This window comes from Nipponia nippon, unplaced genomic scaffold (genome assembly GCF_047370975.1).
Source record: "Nipponia nippon isolate SJK-2023a ecotype South Korea unplaced genomic scaffold, ASM4737097v1 scaffold_8, whole genome shotgun sequence".
In the NCBI taxonomy this organism is placed as follows: domain Eukaryota; kingdom Metazoa; phylum Chordata; class Aves; order Pelecaniformes; family Threskiornithidae; genus Nipponia; species Nipponia nippon.
Window position 1 is genome coordinate 22,495,171 of NW_028262402.1, and position 12,438 is coordinate 22,507,608.

Consider the following 12,438-nt stretch of genomic DNA (forward strand, 5'->3'; position numbering starts at 1 on the left):
GGTGAGGCAGTGGGAGAGGGTGGGAGTCAGCGGCAGGGGACAGGAGGTGAGGAGGTTGGGGGTAAGGAGAGAGACCAGCCTTCCTCACCAGAGGATGGTGGTGGTATGAGCAGGGAAAAATATGGTTTGCGCTGCAGCTTGCTAAGTATCAAGCGTATCCTCTGACCAGTGTTTGAGACCCTCTCATCAAAACAATAGCAAGAATTTTCTCAAAGAATTTTCTCATGCCTTTTGTTTTTTTTTTTCCCAAGTGAGGACCAAACAATGCATTTTCTCTTGATCTAATTTAGTTGAAACTCTATAGTGCAATTTCCCCCCCAGAAATCAGCCTGGCTCTATCTAGGTTCAGACATCCTTCCTAGAAAATTCCAGGCAACATTTGCCAAACTAAAAGAACAAACAATTTAAAGCAAGCTGCTGTAATGGAGACTGTCAGGCCACCTTAATCACAGGCGATGCTACCAACACAGAGCAAAACAGAGCATGAAGACTCCTGTTTTGCACAGCTACACCCATGGCTACTGCAGCAGAACTTACGTTACAGTATGACTGTGGGAAGACAACTAGTGTAGTTTTAAGTGCTGATAGGATCAGAATAAGCAGGTAGAAAAGAGCAGTGGCAGTGCCTGGCAGGTGAGCCCTGGGTGGACTGCTGGCCCCCACTAACCTCTGTTAATCCATGAGCTCTAATCAGACTTTCAGTTCATTCCCAATACAGATCATGAAACCCATCAATAACAAGGGCAGGCAGCAGATTTACAAACTACTCGGAATAAAAATCTAATTTGTTACACTGAAAATGCTTGTTTGCATAATTTTTTGTTCCTTCTCATGCCCATGCCTCATTTTAAGACATAATCTGAAAGAGTTATGCAAAGTCTCCACTTAAAACAAAGAAGGAAAATTAAAAACAAAACACTAAAAGAAAACTTTCAAGTGATGAAAGACAGGCAGGGGGGGATAATTCTGGTTTCTCGGATCTTGAACAAGTTGCCTAAGTCTGTCGTAAACCCAGCTGCAAAATAATCTGAAATAGATGATGGGACTTCATGAAGGCAGAATGTGTCCCTGAACACTGAACAATGTGCAGTTGCACCAGTCTGACACAGCACATTTTCCAACATTTAAAAACTGCCTTTCCCTTGCAGATAATCAGATTGGACGGAGAAGAAGCTTCATGGCATCAACTCAGTGTGCTTCAGTGCAATCATTAACTGGATTTGAGTTTTGCTTCCTCTGTAAAATACATAGTCCTATAGGGGAAAGCAAAGCTCCGTCTGTAAAACAGAGCCTGATTTATAGTATTCAGGGATTCCAAAGTGGGTGGAAGGTAATAGAGTGAGAGCTAAAATACATTATTTCTAACAAGGAGGAGGGGGGTAAGTCTGGAGGAATGGAGACAGGAGTTGCATAACTAGGCTGGTACTTGCACCCACAGACCATGTGGAAGGTTAAAGTCAAAACAAGCCCATAAGTGTCTCCAACACAATGTGGGCAGCGTTGGTTTGTGTGGTGCAGCTGTGCTAAACCCCGAGCAAATTCCCTGGCCTCACACAACAGCAAGCAAGAGGAGAATCAACCCCAAAATTTCATTTCCACAGCAATGCTCCAAAGAGAGCTTGAAACACAGGGCAAAAGGGGAGGGGGAAAAGAGAGAGAGACTAACACTAACTTTGAAAATTCCTGTGCTGCTTTAATTCTATTCATATAAAAGATTTGATAGCTAAGGATAAGAGGTCTTCCAGGAGAGGTCTTACAGGAGGAGAGGTCTTCCAGCAAAAGTATCTGCTTAGAAACAAGTAAAAAACATGTTCTTCTCTCTTTCTGACTAGGAAATGCAAGTAAGTTAGAAGTCTTTTTCTCTCCCTATGAATATTTAAATTTTCTCTTCCCACCCCACCCCCCTTCCCGAAGAGAAAAAGTGAAATTAAATCCCAAAAGTCGCAATGAGCTTCCAGGTGATTTCTGTACTAATAAGTTCAAACAAACAAACAAACAAAAAAGGAATCCTTTTCTCCTACTTTAAGTTTGTTCAAAGATATCAATGAAATATTTTTTAAAACCTCCATTTGTGAAAACCAGACATTTTTAATGAAACTCCAGTTTGGGGATAAAAAATGACTCTTCCCTGCCTGTGTCCATCATGACTAATTGGGCTACAGCCAACAGCTTCACATGCAGTGGAGGTCCTCTCATCCTGGGCTGAGCCTCTTTGATATGCTCTGAGGAAGGAGCTACATGGCATCAAGCTGTACAGCGGCTTGAGGGTGACCTGTGGCAAGCCTGTCCCACCAACACTGATCTACAAGCCCTTTTTGTGGCATGGTATTGCCTGCCTTGCCACACTAGCAGTGAGCGTGGGGCGCAGGTACCTGTCAGGAGGAGCAGGGGCAGCCTGGAGAGAGACAGACATGCAGGCAGGTGAGGGCAGCGGTTGCAGGGAAGTCTGCATGTCGTAGTTACCCTAAATCTCCCTAAATGTGCAGTGATGGGAAAACTGACAGCAGGAATCGCCTGGGTGTCTGTTCAGCAACACAATCCATGCAACTTCACTGTGGTTGGTACCTGGAAGAGCTCAGCTGAAGGCACAGAAATACAAGGAGCTGTGCAGCAGCTGCAGCTCTGACTGCAATAAACAGGGCACCTGTTCCTGCAGCCCTCTTTTCTGTTTTGCAGAGAGGCTCCTTCTGTCTTCAGTGCCACACAGGCAACAGGAGGAGGGGATCCTCCTTGTGTAAAGTAGCCTTTAGCCATCTTGCCTTGCTTATCCTTTCTATTGCTGTGGTATGACTTGGTGTTCTGTTCCCAGGTTGCCTTATCTTGCAGACAAGGTCCTCTCTCACTGATTAGCACAAGGATTCATTCCTCATCATCCCGCTTTCTTATTTTCAGTGCAAAATGCAAGCTGCCTACTCCTTCAAATAAAGAGATATGGGCTAGAGCAGGATGCCCTGCTCTGCTAGTGAGCTGCGGATCTGGCTGTGGAGTAAGCTTGCGTTACAATTTTCTCAACTGTGCTTTAATTAATTACCATGCTGCCGGTAGTGCCTGCCAAAGTCAGCTAGCTGTCTCGCCAAACACATCTTTCAAAATGCAATGCCAGGGGAGAGGCATTTCTGCACCCCTTTTGGGGTGGCCGGTAGGGGAGTGTAGTCCAGCTCCCCACTCATTGGCCGTGGGACTGGTGTGCTGATCAAGTATGGTCCTCCTCGCTGTCCCTCACGTGGCTCCCAAGCCCTGCCTGCAGTAGGTTAAAGATGACGTTGTCTGAAACTTTTACAAGGTTATGAAAATGTGCAAGGGCAGGGGGGAGAAGGAGAGAGAAGAACTCTTGCCTGATTGGTAGTGCTCAGTCCCAGTGGTGCTCAGGTGCCCGCAGGGGCAGGAGCAAGCCTCTGCATCTTGCCAGCACAGTGCCTGGTGGAGAGACTTCAACATCCCCTGCTTTCCCTTGTTCTTTTCCTGCGATTTGCTAAACCCGTCCCTCTAACCATGGGGACAGAGCCTTCTCACTCAGGTCCCCGCCTGGCAGTCTGCGTCCCTGCTTGCCAAGGGGAGAGCGCAGTAGGACGAGAGAGCAATGCACGGTGTGGCCAGTGTGGGAAAATGTATGTGTCATTTCCATCTTGAGAAATGTATCAGGGAAGAGAAGACACTTCTCTGGCCTCTGGGCTCTCCAGCCAGGGAGAGGATAATCGCACGCTTTCTGCTTTTCCTTTATTTTGCTCTGCAAGGCTGACAGATGGTGTGTGGTGCAGCCAAGGCTGGATTCCAACTTGTATCTCCTTCGGTCGCTTGCAACTTACTGAGAACAGATTCCTCCTTGAGCTGACATTTCCATCTCATCCCAAAGGGGATTTGTTTTAATTTTTATTTAAAGTTTAGGCTGAGTTAGTATTTCTCCTCTGGGATTTTGCAACTGGTAAGTAAAAACTCCCTCCTAGCCCAACACTCCTGCTGTGGACATCCAGCCCAAGTGCTCATGGAGTGAGGGGTGTGTTCCCAAAGTACCGTTCAGCCTGTCTGCAGTCAAAGCACACTCATGCAGTGCCTCCAGGGACCACCGATGGATCCGGCAGTGATTTTGTGCTCCTAACTTCTATGTGCATCAATTTTTAGGTCTCATGGAGATTTAAAAGATTTCGAGCAAAGCTTGAACTCTGTTAGTGAGCTGTTTTCAAACTATGAGCAGGAAACAGGCCAAGTTTGCATATGCACAGTAAAATTTCCTTGTCTGGTCTCTTCTATTTGCCACATGTAAATAACCAATAAATAGTATTTCTTTCCACCCACTTCTTTATTTGCGTTAGTTCACTATCTTCACAAGTATGCTGACACTTTGTAGGAACATGTACAGCTGCGGTCCCTGTCCCGGCGATATTCCTGCCAAAATTAAGACGTGGCAACAAAGAAGAAATAAAAATAAGAGGGGAAGGGGAGAGGGAGGGTAGGGGCTGCAGCAACAAGATTGCACCATTCATCAGTCGACCTAAATCACCATGCAAACTATGGGAGGAGCTTGAAAAATAGCAGACCTGATTCCTTGGTCAGAGAGGGTTTCAGATCATGTAGACAGGATTCTCCAAGTTGAAAAATTACATTTTCCCTGGGGGCTCTTCATTCAGAGAGAGAGCCTGTGAGGGAAGCGCATCAACTTGGCCTTCAGGGCATCAAATGATGCCATCACTGTCATCTGCTCATGGCAGCCACAAATCTGGGGAAGCTCTTTTCTGTTTTTAAAGTCCCAAAGTGCTCAATCTGTCACTTTTAATGTGAAAGGCATGTGCCTGTCACTGGAGGCATTGCCATGCGGCACGCCAGAGAAGAGGAATGTTCCAGCTCCTGATGGAGTCCAGGAGCACCAGCCCTGCGTGTCAAGGGCAGGCCCAGGAGCAGAAAATACAGCCAGTCCACATCAAGGTCCTCCCCACCAGCCAGAGCACACACGAAGCATATGGAAATTTGGCTGGTTTGATGGTCTCTGACACCATCTTCCTCCTGACTCACCCCTGCTGTGCCCCAGTGCTTCCCTGGGGCTGTAGCAGACATCAGCGAAACCCTGTTGCTGCTCCAGAGGAAACCACCGGCAGCATAAGCACCTTACAGAGAGAGTACGAAGCTGAGGCACCGAAGATTGAAATGGCCTGCCCCAAGGCTGTCTACAAAGTCAGGAGCAGAAAAGGACCCAGAGCCCAGACCACCTTCAGCAGGACAGGCTCCCCACCCGCTGGCCTTCCTAAGGGGTATAAAACCAGAATAAATAATGAAAAGCAGGAAAAAAGTATTTGCTGCCTCCATCTCCTCTGGATGCCAGTGATATCAGGCTCCACCAGTGCCTTCACCTCCTCCACATTCACATCTCCCAGCATGTCCTTGAAGTCCACTGGGGAATTTTTGTTTTCATGTCTAGTGGTAAAAAAGTAGTCATGTGTGTTTATACGCAAGTCTGCAGTTGTGTAGACGGTAGGATGCCAAACAAAAATGGCTATTCTTATAAACCTTCCTGTTTACTTACTATGGCAGCTACCTCAGTAAAAGTCCCTGTGTTTAAAGTCATAAAGAGGCCATTCAAGCGATCACTACAAGGCTTAGAAATCTCCAGGATCAGACTCCAGGCATGAATTAGGTAATGGTCGTATTAGCATAGCCTGTTTTTCCGAGGCAACTGATAACATTGTAACTAACCAAACTATGACATAAATTTGCCCCAGGAAACAGCCGAAATAGCTCTGTGGGTTGTTTCAAATTACTTACCCTGCGGGAATTTTAAGAATTGCTGTTAAATAATTAGGGACATGTGAATTTGATTTCCCATCACTCTGATGCCATGAGAACTCTTGGAATGCAGCTTTTTTAAGGAATATTGGTTCCTTTGTTGTTGAGCGAACTTCTTCCTCAAATTTTCTAGGGTCATGAAGTTTAAAGTCATTCACATCCTTAGGTATTATTTTATACTGGAGTGAGAACTAAGGCTTCCAGGCCCTTAAATGTAGAAACATAAAAAAGTTTTTTTTGACCTAAAAATCTTGGGAAAATACCATCAGCTGGAGAAGTTCCTAGTGCATACAGTGTTGTGGACTCACACAGCTGAGGTGGGGATGTGGATGCAGTGAAAACTCCCTCTGACAAGCGGGAAGGTCCCAGGAACACATCTGCTTTGCTGGTGGCAGCGGACCCCCACTCCAGCCGCCTGCCAGCCACCTGCCAGCCCCCCAGACTGCAGGATGGGCTGAGGTTTAGCTGGGCAGGGGAGCACACCACTGTCTGGATGCTGCCTCTGACAGCATGTTGGTGCTGCACCAAGGCCTTAGTTGCTGGAGCTAGGCTTAACTCTCCACTGCTGTTTTACATTTTCCTCCAAGCATTGAGGCTTTCTTGAGGCCATTTTTATGTAAAGCTGACAAAATTCTGTTTTGCACAAAATTTCCCACAGACCACCAAAGGGCCTCAGTCCGCTTGGCGCTCAGCCTGGCCACTCAGTGCCCACTGGATGCTTCAGCTTGCCTCCAGCCCGGGACCAAACAGCACTTTGCCATCTGGCAGCTGGAGCAAAAGGCAGTTTCTGTCTCTTCCACGTGCTCAGACTGCTCCTAACAGAGATGGCTTTTTCCGAGGACATCTGCATTTACCAGTCACAGACTACTTCTGGAGATGCTTGGCTGCATGATGCTTAGGCACCCTGGGGGACAAAATGCAGGACTCTCTTCTGCAGCAGTCTTGACCTAGACATTATCTTCAATTCAGGTCTTAGAAATGCCACATAAACCCACCAAAAGTGCCACTGCAGAAAATGTGAAAAGATGCTTGGAAAGGGATGACACTGCCCTTCCCCACAGGAGAGGTAGGCTGTGCATGAACCAAGCCCATGCATACCAGTTCCACTACATGGAGAAGCAAGGGTGCATCCCATTGCACACATATGTTTTAACCCTGTGGTTTTCTACAGATGTTGCGGTTGAGGTATAGGGTTGAACTGGCTGGCCTGAGAAGAAGCTGTAGAAAATACAGCAGAAAGAATGAACACTACTCAGTCTAGCTTAAAAACTGCTAGGCTTTCTTTGTTTTGTTTCAAAAGACAAATGCTAGGGTATTTTTTATTTGCCTTCTGGTCTTTGAGGTTTAACATTCTTGTCATCAAACTCTTCTCTGTGGCCATGAAGGCTAAACATTTACTCTTCTGTAATGCAAGCTGTGAGTCGTAAGTAATTGCAGGACTGGAAGAGGAGCCTTACATAAACTACCTGCTTCCACGAGATGTGCCCTCATTCCTGAGAGCCTCAGCCCCTTTTAGGATTAGTGAACGTTCACAAGCTGCCCCTGGTTTTCTCTTGCTTGTTAATCTCCAATCAGATATACTGGATAGTTCTTTTATCATTTATTTATATTTGCCAGCAAACTAGTGGAAAGTCACCCTCTAGCTCCTTCAATGGTTCATATCTGGATATTGTGTTTTTTCATCGTGGCCAAGCAGAGACTTTTTTTTTTTATTGTTTTGGCCTGTGTATTTCTTTTCCTTAACAGCCTGGAGAGAAGAAAGCTTTGTAAGAGAAAGACATAGCCTCAAAGGAGCTTCCACCTGTGGACATGGAAAAGATGGTTCCTATATAGGAGTTTTCCTTTTACAAGGGAGATCTAAAAAAAAAAAAATCTTTCCTTGTGTTTTAGGGACTTTACGGGACCCCAATTAGAGGGGAGAACCACCCTGTGAGTTGCTTTGCAGGCAATTGAAGAGGACAGTCACTGCCCTGTTTGGTTCTGGGCTGTCACCTTTATTCCTTCTCCCAAGATAAAGCAGAGACAGACAACAGAGCAAACAAAGCTAATGGATTAAGGCAAATTTGGGGCTGATTAGGCATGGTAAAGGAAGGAGTCAGTGCTCCATGGATAATTCACGATGAAACAGCTGCAGGCTTCTCTTTCGAGGCAGAAGTAGAGCTCAGCAAAGTATTTTCAACTATTTGAAGTTCTTGGCTTTGAAAACTTACGTTATGACTCAATCACAGTATTTTGCAGTTTTGTGCTTAATTAACTAAATTTCTCAAGATTAAAAAATAATGCCACCCAAACTTTTTGTTTTGACACTTTTTAAAACAAAACACTGCTTTTTAAAACTTTCTGGTTTGGAACCTCCTTTCAAATTTGTTTTTAAAAAGTAGAAAAGGAAATCACCACCCAGCTCTTGAAATCAAATTTGAATATCGAACATTTTTTGATTTCATGAGTAGTTATTGATCACTGATGATTTTAACGAGTAGTTGAGTTTGGCCTCAGACAGGTATTTCAGCTGTAAGTTTTTTTGTTTCACTGAATCTCCTCCTGCATCCAACTACTTTCCATTCAAATATCCCACATAAATCCACAAAGACCAATTCAGCTGCTCTGTGCCCTATGCAAGTGCCAGTCTCAGAGGTGCTAAGCAGCTATAAACTCAGTCCAGCTGGCAGGGTAAGACACATATCTTCTTTTCTTTTGCTGAAACAGTACTAGCCAGAGAAGTATACTGCAAACACGCCAGCTTCCCTAATCCTGGCTGAAAAATATGACTCTTAATGGTAACCCACTGTCATACTTCTTAGTCTGTGTTTTTGATCACTTGTGCTTGTGCAGAGAAACTCGGGATCACAAACGTCATTAATCAGACGTGCTCCCAGGTATCTGGAACTCGCTGCAGACAGGACACATCGGGGCTCTTGCTTTTGGACTTGCTCACACTGGCAGGTCTCTGCATACAGATCTATGCATATAGGTGCATGATTCATGCTCTGAATGAATGCTGCAGGACCAGCCCTTCCAATTTGCCTTGCAGTGCATTAGAACAAAAAGTGGTCAGTTGTCCACTTTCCTATAGAGTGAGGCAAGAACAGGTCTGTATGTATATAATATACTTAGTCTTTAATTTACCTGAGCATTTTAAATTTCTGCCTCTGAGCTTCCAATTTCCTTTCCCTTTCCAATTTCCTCTCCCTTTCCAATTTTCATTTTTCTGAAGGAAAAAAAAATAGCATTTTTAAATGATTTTTTTTAATGAAACAATTCTATACCCAAAAAGTAATTTCCAGAGCTTTAGAATAGCAGCATAAATTCAAAAATCTAGAAACTGAATCTGAAAATGCAAATACATGAAAAGCATAAATGATGTTTTGTAATTTGGCATCTGCATAATTGTCGGATTTGCTCTGTCTGGAAAGGTATCTTCTTCTGGAATAACACACTGGATACAGTAAATCAGCTGTAATCACTTGCTAGTAACATTGCAATAGCTGGCAGTGAAGTCTAAGGTTTCCTTATAGTGAACAAGACCTTTTACTAGATGGGCTTTTTCCTGGCCAGATGACCCTCCTTCTGCAACAAAGGGTTCCCATGTGTGGAAACAAAATCTGGTACCTCCTCAAAGAGGAGAATCACTGCTTATCCCAATAGGGTTTGCAAAGGAACTGGCTCATTCCTCCCGGCCCAACCTTTTGGTAGATTTTGGTCCTGTTGAAGCACAGGGCTGGGAGCATTGATTGACTTGAGCAGGGGGCTGTATTAGTTTCCTACTGGAGGCCTGCTGAAATATGTCAGTGTGTGTATCTGCCTAGTTACCCTGTCTGCTGTGCTCTCTGACGCTCAGTGAGAAATCCCCTTCCCCCAACTTTTTACCATGGTTGGATGCTGGCATAGAGAGCGAGAGACTTACAGCAAAGATACATTACCTTGCCACCTGTTATCCAATGATCACAGTGTGCATTGCAAAGGCTAAGTTTCCAAAACTTCTATAGGCTGGGTCACCCCAGGCACTGGAGAAAGGAAACAGTTTGGAGGAAGAGGACTCTTGCATCCCAAAATTGCATGTGAAATTCATATGGACAAATCCCTAGGAAGGCATCGCCTCCAGGAATATGTGAACTGTGTAACAGCTGATGAATCCAGTATGCGGTGCCTGGAGGCACATATTCCTGTGTCAGCTGGCTAACTAGCATCAGTCATGTGGACTGGTGTATCTGCCAGCCTTCCCTTTAAGCACTTGTTTTCAAGGCAAAATTTTGGGCTGGCCAGACAGTGGTGTAGCCTGGTCCATCCATTGGTCCATGTTGCTTGTAGCACTTCTGTAACGTCCAACCCAAAATTCAAAGCACCAAGATGTATACACCAGCCCTTGCGAGAAGTGTCATGAAAAGAGATTCTGAAGTTCCAGTAAATCCAGAGCCTCACTAACTCTGCAAAAATACAGCCGATTCATGCAGAAGTTTGCTACTTTCTATGCTGAATAATTCTTGCAACCTCCGGATAGCACAAAGGAGGCCTCCCATCTACCTGACATGAATTCAAGTAGAATCAGTTCACTAGTTTTGTGTGTTACGACTGCACAATCTGGAAAGACTTCTGACCTTTTAAAACATTCAGGATATGTCGTCAAACCAGGAGACAGTGTTTTCATGAAAAAAACTATTTCTTGCTAAAATTAAAAATCCCGCTGAGAATAAAAGTGCATAAATTGTAAACTCAGTTATTAATTTCTTTTTATGAGCAGTCCTCTTTTTTTGGTGGCTATTCATTCTCACACCGCTATCCAACCTACCAAGCAAATTGGCAAACTGTAGAGCTGAAGTAGATGCTGCTAGTGCTCTTCTACTGATAAGGTCTCATGTGACAAGCCCCTTCTTTCAGCTGTCCTTATACAGGTCTGCGTTGCATGAATACACCCCTTTTCTATATCTTTTTCTTGTGTTGATCACTTTTCTGCCTTGTTCTTACTTGAGAACATGGCTTTCTCTTTCAACCCACTGAAATCAAACTTGAGCTTAAGGGTCCTTGCACTTGGGTAAGCCATCTCAATAAATCAATGCCTAACAGCCTGAGAGGAGAATCAGGCCTATTCCCCTCTAGCCTCAAACTTGCTTAAACTCCAGCCTGATGTTCTGTTCCAAGACCTTACACCATCCTTTCTCTCTACACTCACACCCATTGGAAAATTAACCTCTTCCCCAAGGATAGAGAAGGGCAATCTAAGTCCTTTGGGAGTCCAGCCATGACCTTTTTAAAACTTAGAGGCCTTTCCTGTCTGACACAATGCCCTGGAGGGAGTACACAGCTGAAATTGCATGAACTGAGCTTGCCTTGCAACCAGCCCGGCCAAGTGATTGCTAAATCCAACTCAACATCCACAGCAGATGCTTATCTGCAACCTGCAAACACCATCTCTCTGTGGTGAATCTGGGGGTTGGTACAGCTTTGGGGACAGGTATTTGATGTGAGGTTGATGTGCACACCGAGGACTGAAAACACTCCATTGTAAAACTACTCCTTGAATACAGCTGTGGCATGTCCTCACCACCTTCTGAGACGTTTCATTCATTACTTGGGTTTGTGCATTTTGGCTATATGAAGTGTTTGTCTCCACATATGAAAATACAAAAGAAAGAGGGTGTTGGGAACTAACTTGATTATCTGGTATCTTCCCTGTGAAACCTTGTCATGGATTTCCAGCAGGGCCTCCAAGGTGGATTAAGCCCTTACAAAGAAATGCCCTGATCCAGCACAGAGTTAGCACGCTGAAGCATTGTCCTGGTTTCAGCTGGGATAGAGTTAATTTTCTTCTTGGTAGCCGGTATGGGGCTGTGTTTTGGGTTTAGGATGAGAACAATGTCGATGATACACTGATGCTTTGGTTCTTGCTAAGTAGTGCTAAGCTGTTGCTAAATAGGTGCTAAGTGGCGCTCACACTGGTCAAGGACTTTTCAGCTTCCCCTGCTCTGCCGGGTGCACAAGAAGCTGGGAGGGGGCACAGCCAGGGGGGCTGACCCAGACTGGCCAAGGGGCTATTCCATACCGTATGACGTCATGCTCAGTATGTAAACTGGGGGAAGAAGAAGGAAGGGGGCACATTGGGTATGATGGCGTTTGTCTTCTCAAGTAACCGTTACACGTGATGGAGCCCTGCTTTCCTGGAGATGGCTGAACACCTGCCCGCCGATGAGAAACAGTGAATGAATTCCTTGTTTTGCTTTGTTTGAGTGCACGGTTTTTGCTTTGCCTATTTAACTATTCTAATTTATTTTACTTCAGTTATTAAACTGTTCTTATCTCAACCCACGAGTTTTCTCCCTTTTACTCTTCTGATTCTCTCCCCCATCCCACTGGTGGGAAGTGAGCGAGCGGCTGCGTGGTGCTTAGTTGCTGGCTGGGGTTAAACCACGACAAGCATTTAGGTGCATCGTAACTGGAAACACAACACCTTCATAAGACTTCGGTTATCTGAAGACCCAGCACACAGCGAGGTCTGCTGAGAAATAAGCAGAAAAAGAGAGTCTAAGTCTCATGTCTGGCATGTTTTGCCCCCTCTCCCCCAGTAAAAGGGCAGCAGTCACCACTTTAAGCCCCTCCAAGCCCCAGAGTGCCATGGCAAACAGCCAGGATTGCAGCCCTTCCCACTCATATGTTCAGCCTTCTAAACCC